Here is a 13,277-nt window from a genome sequence, read left to right on the forward strand (position 1 = left end):
GAAAAGTGAACTTATGCAGCTAAATGCTTTTGCACTATTGTCTCTATTACTTATTTTTGGACACATATGGTTAGCCTTCCACCTTTCCGCCAAAGATGGAAAGTGTTTCCCAAACATGCTTTGGAGTAAGTCTCTTTCTACCAATTCCATAATGTTTCCTTTAATCAATACATTTGTTACCAGCTCCTACCGTAAGGCGACTGACTGAATCAGGGTGGTGATATTCATGGCATACATTATCCAAGGAACATTTTATATCACTGTCTCTGGATAGCATTTTCTTAAAAAGTTCAAAGAAAGTTTGATGCCTTTTGGTTAGACCAGAATCTAGCAGAATGTTATACAGTTCGTAGGTCACCAAATCTGTGATAATACTCATACTGGCCGTCCCCTTTCTTCCATCCTTGTGAGAGTCCCCAGGCATGGGGATGGTACCGGAACCTTTGGCAGCGAAAAAAGAGAGCTTTCCCTTTAAACTTAGTATAGCAGGCACCGATGTGGCCCTGGGCGTGTGACCGCACAGTAGCCCCACCCTCCGGTGCCTCACCCCAGACCCTTTTTCCACACGGACAGGGTCAGACCCGGCAGCTTGCGTGGGCATTATTTTTTATGCTACGCGTGCTTCGCCATTTTTCCTTTTTCAATTATCTCCCCTCACTTCAGTGCCTTGCCTTCTCCGGCGCATTTCTGTCACAGGAGGCTTCACGAGGTGCGCATCGTGCAACTTTTCCTTTCCAGCATCGGACCCCCATGCACTCTGCCTACGGTGTCTGGGGTTGGATCACTGCCGGGACGTATGTGTGGCGTGCAACTACCGTCTCCACCGTCCTTGAAAAATAGACGGTCTCGCTGGAGAGAGATCTTCCACACTTCACCTCCAAGCCACTTCATATCAGGGGCTTCCCACCACAAGAGTTAAGAGGTAAGTCACTAGTTCTTCAAGGCACCCCAGCCCGAAGACTCCTTCCCGGTTCACCGGCTGGGAGGGGTTGCCTGATCCCTAGGACAGATGGAAGGCCTGAGGATGTCAAGTCTACCGGCCCCCACGTCGAGGAACCCATGGGCTCTCCCAGGCCTGCCACTGTGGGGCAGACCAGCTCTAATTCCACACTGCAGTGAGAGGGGCCTTCAGGCTCTGGTTCCAGGTGCAAGCCTGTGGCCCAGTCTCAGCTCCACAGCTGAGGGCATAGGGCTTCCCGGTGCTTCCTCCTTAGCCATTTCTACGATATCAGGTAATATTATCCCCATCAATAATATCGCCATATATATGGCCGTGGGCTACGGCCATAGGCAATATTATTGGTGGGGATAGTTTATGGGGTAAATGGGACTGGGGTTGCGGGGGGATCCTCGTAAGTTCCATGGCTTAATATCGCCGCAAAATTATGGTGACATTTTTGTATGGTGATATTTTTGCAGGGATATTAACACATGGAACCATTTCTACTAGGGACAAGTTGGCTACCAGTCTACCGACTGAGGGCCCCCGGTCTACTGGGCCCTCTCTGAGGTCAAAGCAATTACTGCAGGGTCGGCACATAAACCCTGGCGATGTCAGACTCCACAGAGGAGCCTGGACCGTTGCGCTTTACTTCCCAAGGTGTAGCCCCAGCTCACAAAATGTCAGACAATTACACGACAAATCCTGCTCCCTCAGCAGCCATTTTAGACAAGGAAATCAGGGTCATGGCATCTCCCTCTCCATCAGAAGAGTGGGCTGCTCAGGGCGGATCCAGCCCTCATTGCTCAGGTATTGGTCCCGGCCCACAGGCTTTCGGTAACTGGTCTCCACAAGGACAATACCAGCCAGCCCTTTGAGTACCCATCGCAGGTTCCTAGGCATCCCGACCCGGACAGAAGGCCTGGTGCATCTGAGGGCGGGGCTCCCTTGCGCTCTGGCCCCACAGTGTGTGAAGACAGATTCTTTGAGATCTTCCTACTTCTTATCTGCTCTCAGCAAATTGCGGGCTTCCTGAAGGAGCTTATTAAAGCGGTGGTCCCTTAGATGCTGCCTCCGCTGGGGCACCCGCCTCTCCCTCCAGGGGTTCCGGTCCCCGAGCTTCTGGTGGCTCTGCTTCCAGTACTTGCACCTCCACCTCCTCCCCCTCTGTTGCCACCGGCCTTGTCGCAGGCTCCCTCTGGCCTCTGCAGAGTGCTGACCAAGGGTAGGTTCCCCAGGTACCTCGCCAACAGACCCCAGACTCCCCACCCCCTTTGCAGGATGTTGGGGAAGACGGTGCACAAGATGAGGAGGCTTCTGCTTCAGTCAAGGCCTTTCATGACCATCTTCAGGGCCTGGTGGAATTCCTATGGGTGCTGCAGCCTGAACAGTCACCACAAGAACCAGGAGTCATAGCAGAAGTTTTGGACCTTCGAGCTACTTGCCGCTCAGGCATTCCTTTGCTGAAGGATGTCCTCACTTTAGCTAAGAAGGACTAGGAGAAACCTAGGGCCAATGCTCAGCTAAACAAGAAGCTGGATGGCAGTTTGCGTCTCCACAGAACTCCAAGTGTCCCCTCTTTGCATCATGGGAGGGGCAGGGTTTCCTGATAGATGCGTTCCAACTCTGCTGGGATGCCTGCAAATGCTATGCCTCTCCTCCCCCTACCCTGCTCACTAGGACCCACCCTCCGCAAGTATCAGATCTCAGTGAGATGCACTCCAATTCTCATTACCCCTCCCTGGCCATCGAGGACAGGGTTCTCTGACCTCCTCCAGCTGAAATCTCAAGGGCTGGTCCATCTTCAAGTCTTCCTCAGGAGCTTCCTCACCCAACAACACGGGGCAGTGAAGCACCCAGACCCGAGAAGGCTGTCCCTTCTCAGCCAGCAATTGGGATATTATCCAGGAGGCCAGAAGACCTTCCACACGCGTGCAATACAAAAGCAAATGGATGTGATTCTGCCATTGGGTGCAGGAGGAGGGCATAGACCCCATCACGTGCACCTTTGACAATGTGTTATCTTTCTCTGTGTATCTGGCCCATTCCGAGGTCCAGGTGAATACTTGCCGAACTTATCTAGCTGCTATCGGGGCCTTCAAGAACTCTAAAGATTAAAATTTCTCAGCAGCTAACCCAGTAGTGAAGGCACACCTGAAGGACTTAACAAGATTGTTTCTGCCGGTGCACGGGCCCCATCCCATCTGGATCTAAAAGTAGTGCTAGCGGCCTTGCAGCGCAGGCCTTTTGAGCCTGTGGCTTCAGTCGACATTAAGTGGGTCACGCTTAAGTCGGTTCTGCGGGTGGCTCTCACCCCAGCGCGTATGATCAGAGAGCTGCAAACGCTGTCGTCGTTTGAACCATTCACAATCTTCCACAATGAGGTACTTCTCTGCACTCATCCCAAATTCCTGTCCAAGGTGGTTTCCCCATTTCATCTAAATCAGGATATATGCTTGCCAATATTCTTCCCAAATCTGCAGTCTGACATGGAAAGGGCGCTCCATTCCTTGGATCTGGAGAGGGAGCTCAAATTCTCTCTCGCACAAAGTCTTCCAGGAAATCAGAAGCGCTGTTCGTGAGAGCTATGCGCCCGGCACCCACGCATCCAAGGCTTCCTTGTCCTTATGATGATTCTGGCCATTTCAGAGGCAAACATGGCCCTGGGAAAGAAAGGTGCCTTCAGGTATCCATGCTCACTCGGTAAGGGCCAAGGAAACCGCAGTGGCCTTCCAAAGGCACGCCTACTGGGAGGCAATGAGCAAGGTGGTCACGTGGGCCATGCCATCTGCCATCTGCGTTTTGCAGGCATTACTCTCTGTACATCAGTTCCAGGAAAGACGCTGAGTTTGGGCAAGTGGTCCTGAGGGAACCTCTTTGCCTCCAGCTAGTTTATCTGCATTTGGTTATGCTCCGCCCCGTTCTCTTGTTTCAGTGGAATCACCCACAAGGATGGAGGAAAGGGGACAGGATGTATGAGTAATAAATGTTACTTACCGTAGTGACTAGAGTACTCATAGTCCTTAGTCCCCTTTCCGCCATACGTCCCACCCTCCTTCCCCTAATAGTAGGCCAATAAGCTAATATAAATTGCGTAGCCAGGTTTACCAGCGTCGGATGTGTCAAAAGGGGACTGAGGTGAGGTCAAATGTAATTTTGCACCTTTGGCCTACAGGTAAGTCTCGGTAAATCTGATTTGTTGCGAGTTTTTCTTACAGATTGAACTCTTACCCATGATCGTTTTATTAGTTTTAGCCTCATGAATCACTTACTTTTGCCAAAATCATTGAACCCCCTTAGCATTTTTTATATTGCCAATTCAGTACGAGTTGAATATAAAAAGGAAACTGTTGTGATATGTTTTAGTGGCCATTAAATCTGCCATATGTGTCAGTGAGTTACAGGTTCTTTCAACTAATCACCAGTCTCTAGGGTCAAGCTAATCTTCAGAATACTGAGTTGCTTGTATATCCAAAATATACATAGAACCCTTTTTTCAAATTGTTTACGTGGGACAATAAAAGGTCTAACTTATAGATCTAGCCAAGTGGCTCCTGAAATTCACTTATTCAGAAATGACACCCAACAACCAGTGTCAAGATTCACCTCCCACCTATAAAATCTCAGAATAACCCAATTATGTTGATTAATAGCAGCCTGGTTATAACGTCAGCCAGCACCGCAATTTTCTTCCCTCATGCATCATCCTCCTTCTCCTAACCTCCAGATTCCATCTCTGCCCCCCACCTCGCCGCCATGCACAACTGCCTGTCACCATAACTACGGAATGCCAATTTCACACCCTTACTTACCTTCCTCACAGACACTGCCTCCAATATCGCATGTCCCAACACTGATGGCCACCATAGAAAGGAAGAAGGGAAATTTTGTTTCATGTTTTTATTACTTGGGATCAGCTTCTGTGCAGTTTTACAACATAAAAAAATAAAAGCTTTTTGCACTCCAGACAACAGTCGGCATTGTTGCCACTTGGAAATGATGCCGGGGCCCACTTTTAGTCCCTCGCTTCGCACTGACATGTTACGTGTGCCCTGGCCATTATTGGGCGAGACACACCCACCTAAGTGGTTAATGCTTAAGTCAAGCCCATTCCTTTAACATGAACAATGCACAGTAGATCCAATGAGAACAATCATGGAGGCAGAAAGTAATCCTGAACACTACAATATTACTCAAAATGTCTAACCTCAAAACTTTGCGTTGGCTCTTGTCTTTGGATTAATTTCCCCTCCTGGAGGAGTTGTCCCTGTAGGCACCAAACAGGACAAAAGTGAAGTGATCTCTCTCCATCAGCAACATATCAAGTTAACATATAGGCGACAAGTTTCTCAATGGTCCAAAGAGACAGCGCCCTCAAAACATTCTTGTCAGCCTCTTCCTGGATGAAGGTTTATATCTTCCATTTTTAAGAGCAACATTCAAACGGGAGGAAGGCGTAGCCAGAAGCCATGCGATGAGGCAGCAAAAAAGAGAGCTCCCTCTAGATCCGCTAGAAAATCCATAAACTGCCCAGTTTTTACAAAATAACTGTACGATTCTGCATCGGAACACTTCTAGGACTGCAAACCCTGGTGTGCGAAGGAGACAAGACAAGCCGACTACAAGGGATGTCGAGAACCTAATCTCGACATCCCTTGTAGTCGGCTCAGCAGCACTCACCAGGGCCTTCAATCAATCGATACGAGATTTTTTACAGATAGGGGCATTTAACTTTGTGCTAGGGATTCAGCGTTAGGAATAACTTTGTAAATTATTTAGCCTTCTGTTATTGGTGTGTTATAATACTGAGGCATAAACGGGAGGCAATCGCCTTTCAACTCCATTTTGTGGTTACTTCATCTTCTGGAGGAGAAGTGACCCCAGGCAGCGGCGCCCCTGTGCTACATTGCGGCCGTGCCCTGTGCAGAGCGACCCTGAGCCCCTTATAGGGCCGCATACGGATCGTATCAGGGTGCACGACCATCAGGGCACACTCGAATGTGCTCACAAGCTGCAATGCCACCCCCCCACCCCAGAAGACAACAACGGCGGGCACCCCCCAGTAGAGTACTCATTCTGTCCATTCCCCCCTCTGGAGAGAACCACCGGGCACTCGGCGGGAGCAACGGCAGCTCTGGGAACACTGTCCTCAGGGACCTAGCAGCACAATACAGCACAATCCACCATCACAACTAAAGCTACCGCGCAGCCTCACTACAGTGATCCTACGAGATTAAGGAGCATATTGAGCAGATTTGATCTGGGGTCAGCCTACAACACCTGTAATAGACACGGGCCAGAGGCCAGCAGATCCCTGACTGCTCTGGGCGCAGTCAGCACCACGCACACCCAAGATTGCTGCAGACAACGCCACTAAAAGGCCCAGCAAGGAAGCGCCAGAATGCCAGATAAACAGCGGAGCTGCAAAGGCAAATAAACAATAATGGAATCCTATGCCTGTAAGAGCAAAAATGGCCCACATTCCTCTGCGGACACTAAGACGACGCAGCCGAACTTGGAGGCATCGTGCCAAGAAGATGGTCCCATCCTGCAGGCGATTGCAGCATTAAAATCTGCACTAGAAAAATAATTGATGCTGTAATAGTGGACATGGACCTACTACACCAGGATGTACAGGCACTGGCGGACAGAATGGGCACAGCAGAACACCAAGTACAAGAGAACACCACAAACATTACTGGCGCCCAAACCCAGATCACTGACATGCTTGGCAGAATACAAACCCTAGAACACAGGGCCGAGGACACGGAGGGCAGAGCCAGAAGAAACAACATCCACATAATGGGCCTGCTGGAGGGAGAGGAGGGCAGAGACCCTACCAACTACATCAAAAACCTGTGCTACAAGAGGTCGGCTCTGGCCCACTGTCCCAGGGCTTCACAGTGAAGGGAGTCCACAGATCCTTGCCCAGAAGACCCCTTGCAGGTGCACCACCGAGGCCTATGATAGCTAAAATCATGAACTTTAAAGACCGGGAGAAGATCCTCACTTTCTGAAGAGAAGGTGGCACAATCACTAGAGCCTTGAGGCTGGCTATCTACCCCAACTATACGGTGCTAGTGCAGAAACGCAGGGAGATTTATGGTCTGACAAAAGAATGCCTTAGAAAAGCAAACCTGTGATACATGCTTCTATACCCGGCCAAATTAAAAGTGGTACATAGTGGAAGATCCTATTGAAGCTCACACCTGGATGGACGAACAGGGCATACCCCAACTGGCAGCCAGACACAACAAAGACAATGCACCTGAGTGACCATCAGTGGCGAAAGACATCCCTGTGCCCCGAACTAGGAAGGGACCCACTCCATAGATATGATGGGAAGGACCGACATGTTCAAGCAGCGGGAGGTAGTTAAGGAACCTCTCAAACAAAGAACAACTGCCTGACTGTTGCCGCAACGAGCTACCCCTATAACGTTTGCCAACGATTAGATGCCAGTTGTGAGGCATCGCGCTGCTACACGCGGCTACCTGCTATGTGGGATTGCGCGAGGAAGGCATCTAAGTCTGAGCCAAGGATGGGTGGCTGGGTGTTTGTTCAAAGTTGAAGTTGTAGTTTGTTCAAAGTTGAAGCTAAGGTGGGTTAACACATATTTCATAACGAGCAGACACAGCTCTACCTACTGGTTGCAAGCACACAAAGGGGTAACAAGTGATGCCCTCGAGGGGACCGGGAGGGGGGCCTGACCTACCCAGTAACATACTACTCAGTAGTGAGAGACACAGTAATAAACCCAGGGATCAGTAGCTTGAGAACGGGAGAACACACACACCAGTGGCCACAAAGAAAAGAAGAATCGACTGCAAATGCGAAGAAAGAAAAGGGCCCATGGGAAAACGCAGGCCCACAGACAAGTTGTAGTGACACGCCTTGAAGGCACGAATACAGTCATATGTAAGGAGACCAAAGAACTATGTGAAACTATTGAGGCTGTACGCATGGCTAAACAAAATGAGGGTTAAAGTAGTGTTCCTACACACACACCTGTCGAGTGATAAACAATCCACGATCACAAGGAAATGGGGGGGTAAAGTATATGGCTCGACCTATTGACCTATTCCACCTACGCTAGAGGGGTGCTGACATGGGTGGCCCTGACATCCCCTTCCAACTCCTGGAAGTAAACAGGGGTAAAGAGGGAAAGCTTGTGATAGTGCATGGCCTACTGGAAGATAGAGAAGTGTGCCTAGTAAACACGTATGCCCCTAATCAAGACACCACTGGGTTCTTCAGATCATTGGGTCCCCAAATATCAGTGTACAGGGGAGCAAAATACATCGGGGGGGGGCTTTCAACTGCACACTAAACCCGCTACTAGATAGATAGGACACCAAATTCAAGAAACCAGCCCCACCCTCGAAAACCTTAAAAACCTTCTTGAGCCACCTCTGCCTAGCAGATGTTTGGAGCGATAAACACAGCGAAGACAGAGGCTATTCCCATTTTTCTGCTCCGCACTGTACATACACCCAAATAGACTACATGTTCACTGGAACAGAGACCCTAGGCAAATTCACAGAAATAGAGTTTAAAGCAAGGACCCTCTCGAACCATGCCCCATTAATGGCGACATGGCAGCACACTGCCACAAGAACCCCTATACCAACATGGCGACTGTGCGCAGAAGCCCTGCTGAAGGAAGAATTCCAAAGTCATATGTCAGATGTGAAAGAGCAGTTCTTTCAGCATAACATGGGAAGCGTAGACCGGACGTGCACCCTATGGGACACCTTTAAAGTGGTGGTACGAGGTGCCGCAATTGGGAAGATGGGAGGCCTCAGAAGGGACATGCTGAGGGAACTGTCAGATATAGAAGACGACATAGCAAGAAAGGAAAAAACAGCAGGACTAACAGGGGCAGAACCAGGGGACTGAGACTAAAATGCATCACCATTTGGGAAAAACTAGGGAAACTAGATTACATGAAAAACACACAGAAATTGCACGCTGAGGGTGACAAACCGGGAAGGATACCTGTCTGGCTCACCAAGCGAGATGCGCAAATAGACGCGGTTAGCGGGATACGAAATCAAGATGGAGAGATCATCAGAACCCAGAAGGGTATTAATGAGGTCTTTTCCAAATTCTACAAAGAACTGTACTCGACAGCACTGAGCACAGAAACAGGGGAGGTACCCGAGGCTCTAACCCAAATTGACCTAACAAGGCTAGCAGCAGAGCAGGCAGCACTCCTGGCCGTCCCGCTGACACTAGAAGAGCGGAAACAGTAATTACGGACCTCCCAACGGCCAAAACCCCGTGCCCTGACGGACTCTCGGGGGAGTTCTACAAAAAATACAAAGAAATGTTAGCACCCAAACTCTTGGAGGTCTACCAAGGAGCATACGATGACGGTATGCTACCGGCTACCATGCGAGAATTTTCAATCATACCAATCCTGAAACCAGGGAAGCAGCCACTTGCTTGTGGATCATATAGGCTCCTCTCCATAATCAATCAAGACAGTAAGATATTAACGGTGGCCCTGGCCAACAGACTTAAGCAGGTCATAACGACCTTAGTACAAACAGACCAAACTAGGTATGTCCCAGGCCGCAATACAACGTGGAAACTGAGGAGACTTCACCAAGTCATTGACCAAACTAACCACATGCCAGGAGACTGTGCGGTAGCTTCCCTAGATGCGGTGAAAGCTTCCGATTCAGTGCTCTGGGAACGGCTGCTGCACGTGTTGGCACATTTTGGGATAGGTCAAGGTTTCTGAGATGGTTTAGGTTGATCTATACGAAGCCCAAAGGCAGGGTTAAAATAGGCAGACAAATCTCGGAGGAATATGAGATCCACAGAGGCACGAAACAGGGCTGCCCACTGTCACCAATGCTCTACATACTGGCCCTAGAGCCCCTGGCAGCCTTCCTCCGGAAGGAATATGCCGATACAGGGATAAGAATAGATAACACTAACCACCTAATCTCCCTTTATGCAGATGACACGCTCTTATATGTCAGCCAGCCAGAAGAAAACCTGCCACATCTACTAGATGTTATGGCAGTATCCGCCAGGGTGTTGGGCATATGCGTCAATATAGACAAGTCCTGTCTGTTTCCCCAAGCTGCACTCAGAGAGCTAAGAGCAGAACAGCTACCCATACTTGGCCTGAAATGGACACGCAACTCCTTTCGCTACCTGGGAATTAATATATGCCACGACCCAGCGACATCGCACCGCAATAATACACTGGTGGAGCTCAAGAGGGTCACAACTTCCATGACATTCTGGAAGACGTTAGCCCCGGGGGTGATGGGCAGGGCAGTGCTGCTGAAAATTATAGTGCTCCCCCGCCTATTATACCATTTCACTAGCATACCCTATGACATACCCAAAGTTTTTTTTCAACAATTAGATATGATCATTAGAGAATTTCTGTGGGGAGGGGCAGGAACAAAGTAGCCTTAAGCACACTACAAAAAGACTACGACCAGAGTGGGATAAAACTACTGCACTTCGAGCTATACTACCTAGCAGGGCAATTACAGTTCATCGCAAACTGGTTAGGAGATGAGCCCTCCCTAGACACAATACTCTTACAACCCGCATTGTGCCACTGCTAATTAAAAGAGATAATATGGACAAGCAAGAACCCGAACCAGAAACCCCTCTTGCTCATTGCACCAGGCCTCGCCCTGTGGCGAAGAGCATGGAAGATTCACAAAACCCTGGACCCCTGCTCCATACACATCCCCCTGGTGGGACTCATTGATAGGCAACCAGGAGCCCTACGCACATTTCGAAGGCATTGGGAAACCAAATGTTGGGTATTTTGTGGAGATTTGGGGCCTGACAGTATTTTATTACCGCCGAAAAATAACTTAGCAATAATCACTCCTTGTATTCAGATTTGGCCATGTGCAACAATAATACAGTGGACATGCATTATTTCAGCACCTAGACATGCATATTTGGTATGCGTGGTTGGTATGCGTGGTTGGTATGCGTGGTTGGTGGTATTTTGGTGAGCATAATTCCCTTGTTTTATTTGTGGCCCCAATGTCCAGAATCCCTTATCTTTGCTTAGATTTTTCGTGTAATCACTAGAGAGACCTCAGACCTACATTTTAGGAATACCACATTTTCAGTGTTAGTGTTAGTGTGCCACCATGGGCGATCTCACTGACTTATTTACGACAGAGAGCTATATGTGGTAATTTTGCGGTAATTTCCACTACCTTATATACGGTAGGGAACTATGTTCAGAGAGTCCCTCTTCCCGTTGGCTCATGTACCTCCAACGAGCTATGCTACAAACAATCACTCTCAACTGTCCATACTGAATATGACCATGCACACATCTGTCTTAAAATGACAATTGCATTGTTTAAAAATCTCCCCTCATCATCAGCACTGTATTGGTAAATAGAAGACACACCACCCGTCTGCTTTCAAATATTTTTCTGTATTATAAAAATTGCATTTAAACACGATCTCACTCTTTACAGAAATAAATAAAACAGCACATTAACAGCATTGTCTGTAATACACTGAAAAAAAAATGGCGGAGAACAGAACACAATTTGCAACATTAACGTGTGATTAAGGCACCGGAATCTCCTTTCCTACTCTGACTGAACATTCTCGTACACACTCAGCTCCCACACCTATGTAATTACCTTATCTGTTCAGAGTTTTCTTCAGCTGTTCTCTTTCTGAATGTGGCTCCCTTGAAGATTAACCCCAGTGAAAAGGAGCGCCTTTCCTTCTCAAACCGGGGTCATTGCCTGGAATTCTCAGCTTTTGCAGATAGGAATGCTCCAACCAGGAAAAAGGTCTTTCTCCCAGCTCTGCCAAATCTTGACTGTCCTTCTCTCTCCTCAAACTCCCCCCAGCAAAACTCTGATCACTCCCTCTAGCATGATACTTGCTATGACGCTGCTCCAATCAGAATCAATCATGCCATCTCCTCCTTCTCTACACAATGGCTCATTTTTATAGTAATACTTTGTAACCAACTGATTTCCTGTTCTTTCGAGCTCTTTTGCTTCCTGTAATTATGTGGACAGGGCAGCAGAGAAAAAAAAATGGATGTGCGTTTAAAAGTTCACTTTCAGAATAGGCCTAATTCTGCAGTGGAGACACATTTTTATTAGTGGATTATGTTAACTTTAGTTTCTTTAGTCAGGTTAGTTATAAGTAATGTTAGTTATTATTTTCAAATGTGTCTCTTGCACCATAGGCATTTCAGGTGAAAAATAGTGTGCATTTTTGAATGTGCACGTGTGCTTTTAACTGTAAAAATAGATTTGCATCTTATATGTTAAAATCGTTTTTGACTGAATGGCCTTTCTTTCCTTGTTAATCTGGTAACACATATAGCAATGCACCGCACCCTTGTGGTGGTGCTGCAAAAAAAAAATTGCTACCTGGCAGTAGTGCTGTACTCTGTACTGTTTGCTACCTGTGCAGTAGTGCTGTACTCTGTGCTGTAACACGCCAAATATCCTTACAGAAACCAAAGGAATTGCCCACATAGGAGACTTATGGAAGGAAGGACAGTGGATCAGGCTCCAAGGGTTAATGGTAGATCACGATATACATAAAGGTAATTTCATGTTATACAAAGGCATGACCGAGGCAATAAACAAAAGATGGCCAGGGCTAAAAGTGGGAGAGGGCACAAAGTACTCGACACATGGTTGGATGTGGTGGAAGGAGGTCACACAGTGTCCAGAACGTACGAGCTGCTCCTGCACAATTATAACACTACAGCATCGCCCGCACGCAACAAATGGGAGAATGAGCTGGGGAGAGCACTGATACAGAATTGGAGAGGGGCCCTATTGTATATAAAAAAAGGTCTACAGAAACGCCAGATTCCAACTAACACAGTTATATGTAACAAGGAGAGCATATTTACCCCAGACAGGCTTTCCAAAATGGGTTGCAAGTCAGGGCAAGTATGTCCAAGATGCGCTACAGAAAATGCAAAAATGCTACACATGTTCTGGTTGTGCCCAGTGATTGGAAAATTGTGGGAGGAGATTAAAGCCAGAGCAGCCGCAAGCAGCATCCAATTACATGTGTGGCAGCCAGAAGCCTACCTGCTGGGACTATTCCCGAGAGGCAACAGACAATTAGTACATTTAGCCAAAATTAAGGACCTAATGTCCATCCTTGATAAGCGCAGGATTGCGATAGCCTGGAAATCAAAAACAGGTCCAAAGTTAGAAGCGTGGTGGGCGGACCTAAGACGCTGGTCGCTTGCCGAGTTGGCCATATGGCACAACGCACTGCAAAAAGGAATGCATGAAAGCAGCCCGAAGATCGATGCTTGGAACACACTGGTACAAACTATGTT

General features: G+C 48.1%; 1 protein-coding gene across 12 annotated transcripts in view; it reads left to right on the forward strand.

Annotated features, from left to right (window-relative positions):
• OBSCN (obscurin, cytoskeletal calmodulin and titin-interacting RhoGEF) overlaps positions 1 to 13,277 on the forward strand; it is a 3,169,051-nt gene that overhangs the window by 578,171 nt on the left and 2,577,603 nt on the right. The gene's annotated exons all lie outside the window — the stretch shown is intronic.

Source organism: Ambystoma mexicanum, chromosome 2q, assembly GCF_040938575.1.
Source record: "Ambystoma mexicanum isolate Mex_15411 chromosome 2q, UKY_AmexF1_1, whole genome shotgun sequence".
NCBI lineage: Eukaryota > Metazoa > Chordata > Amphibia > Caudata > Ambystomatidae > Ambystoma > Ambystoma mexicanum.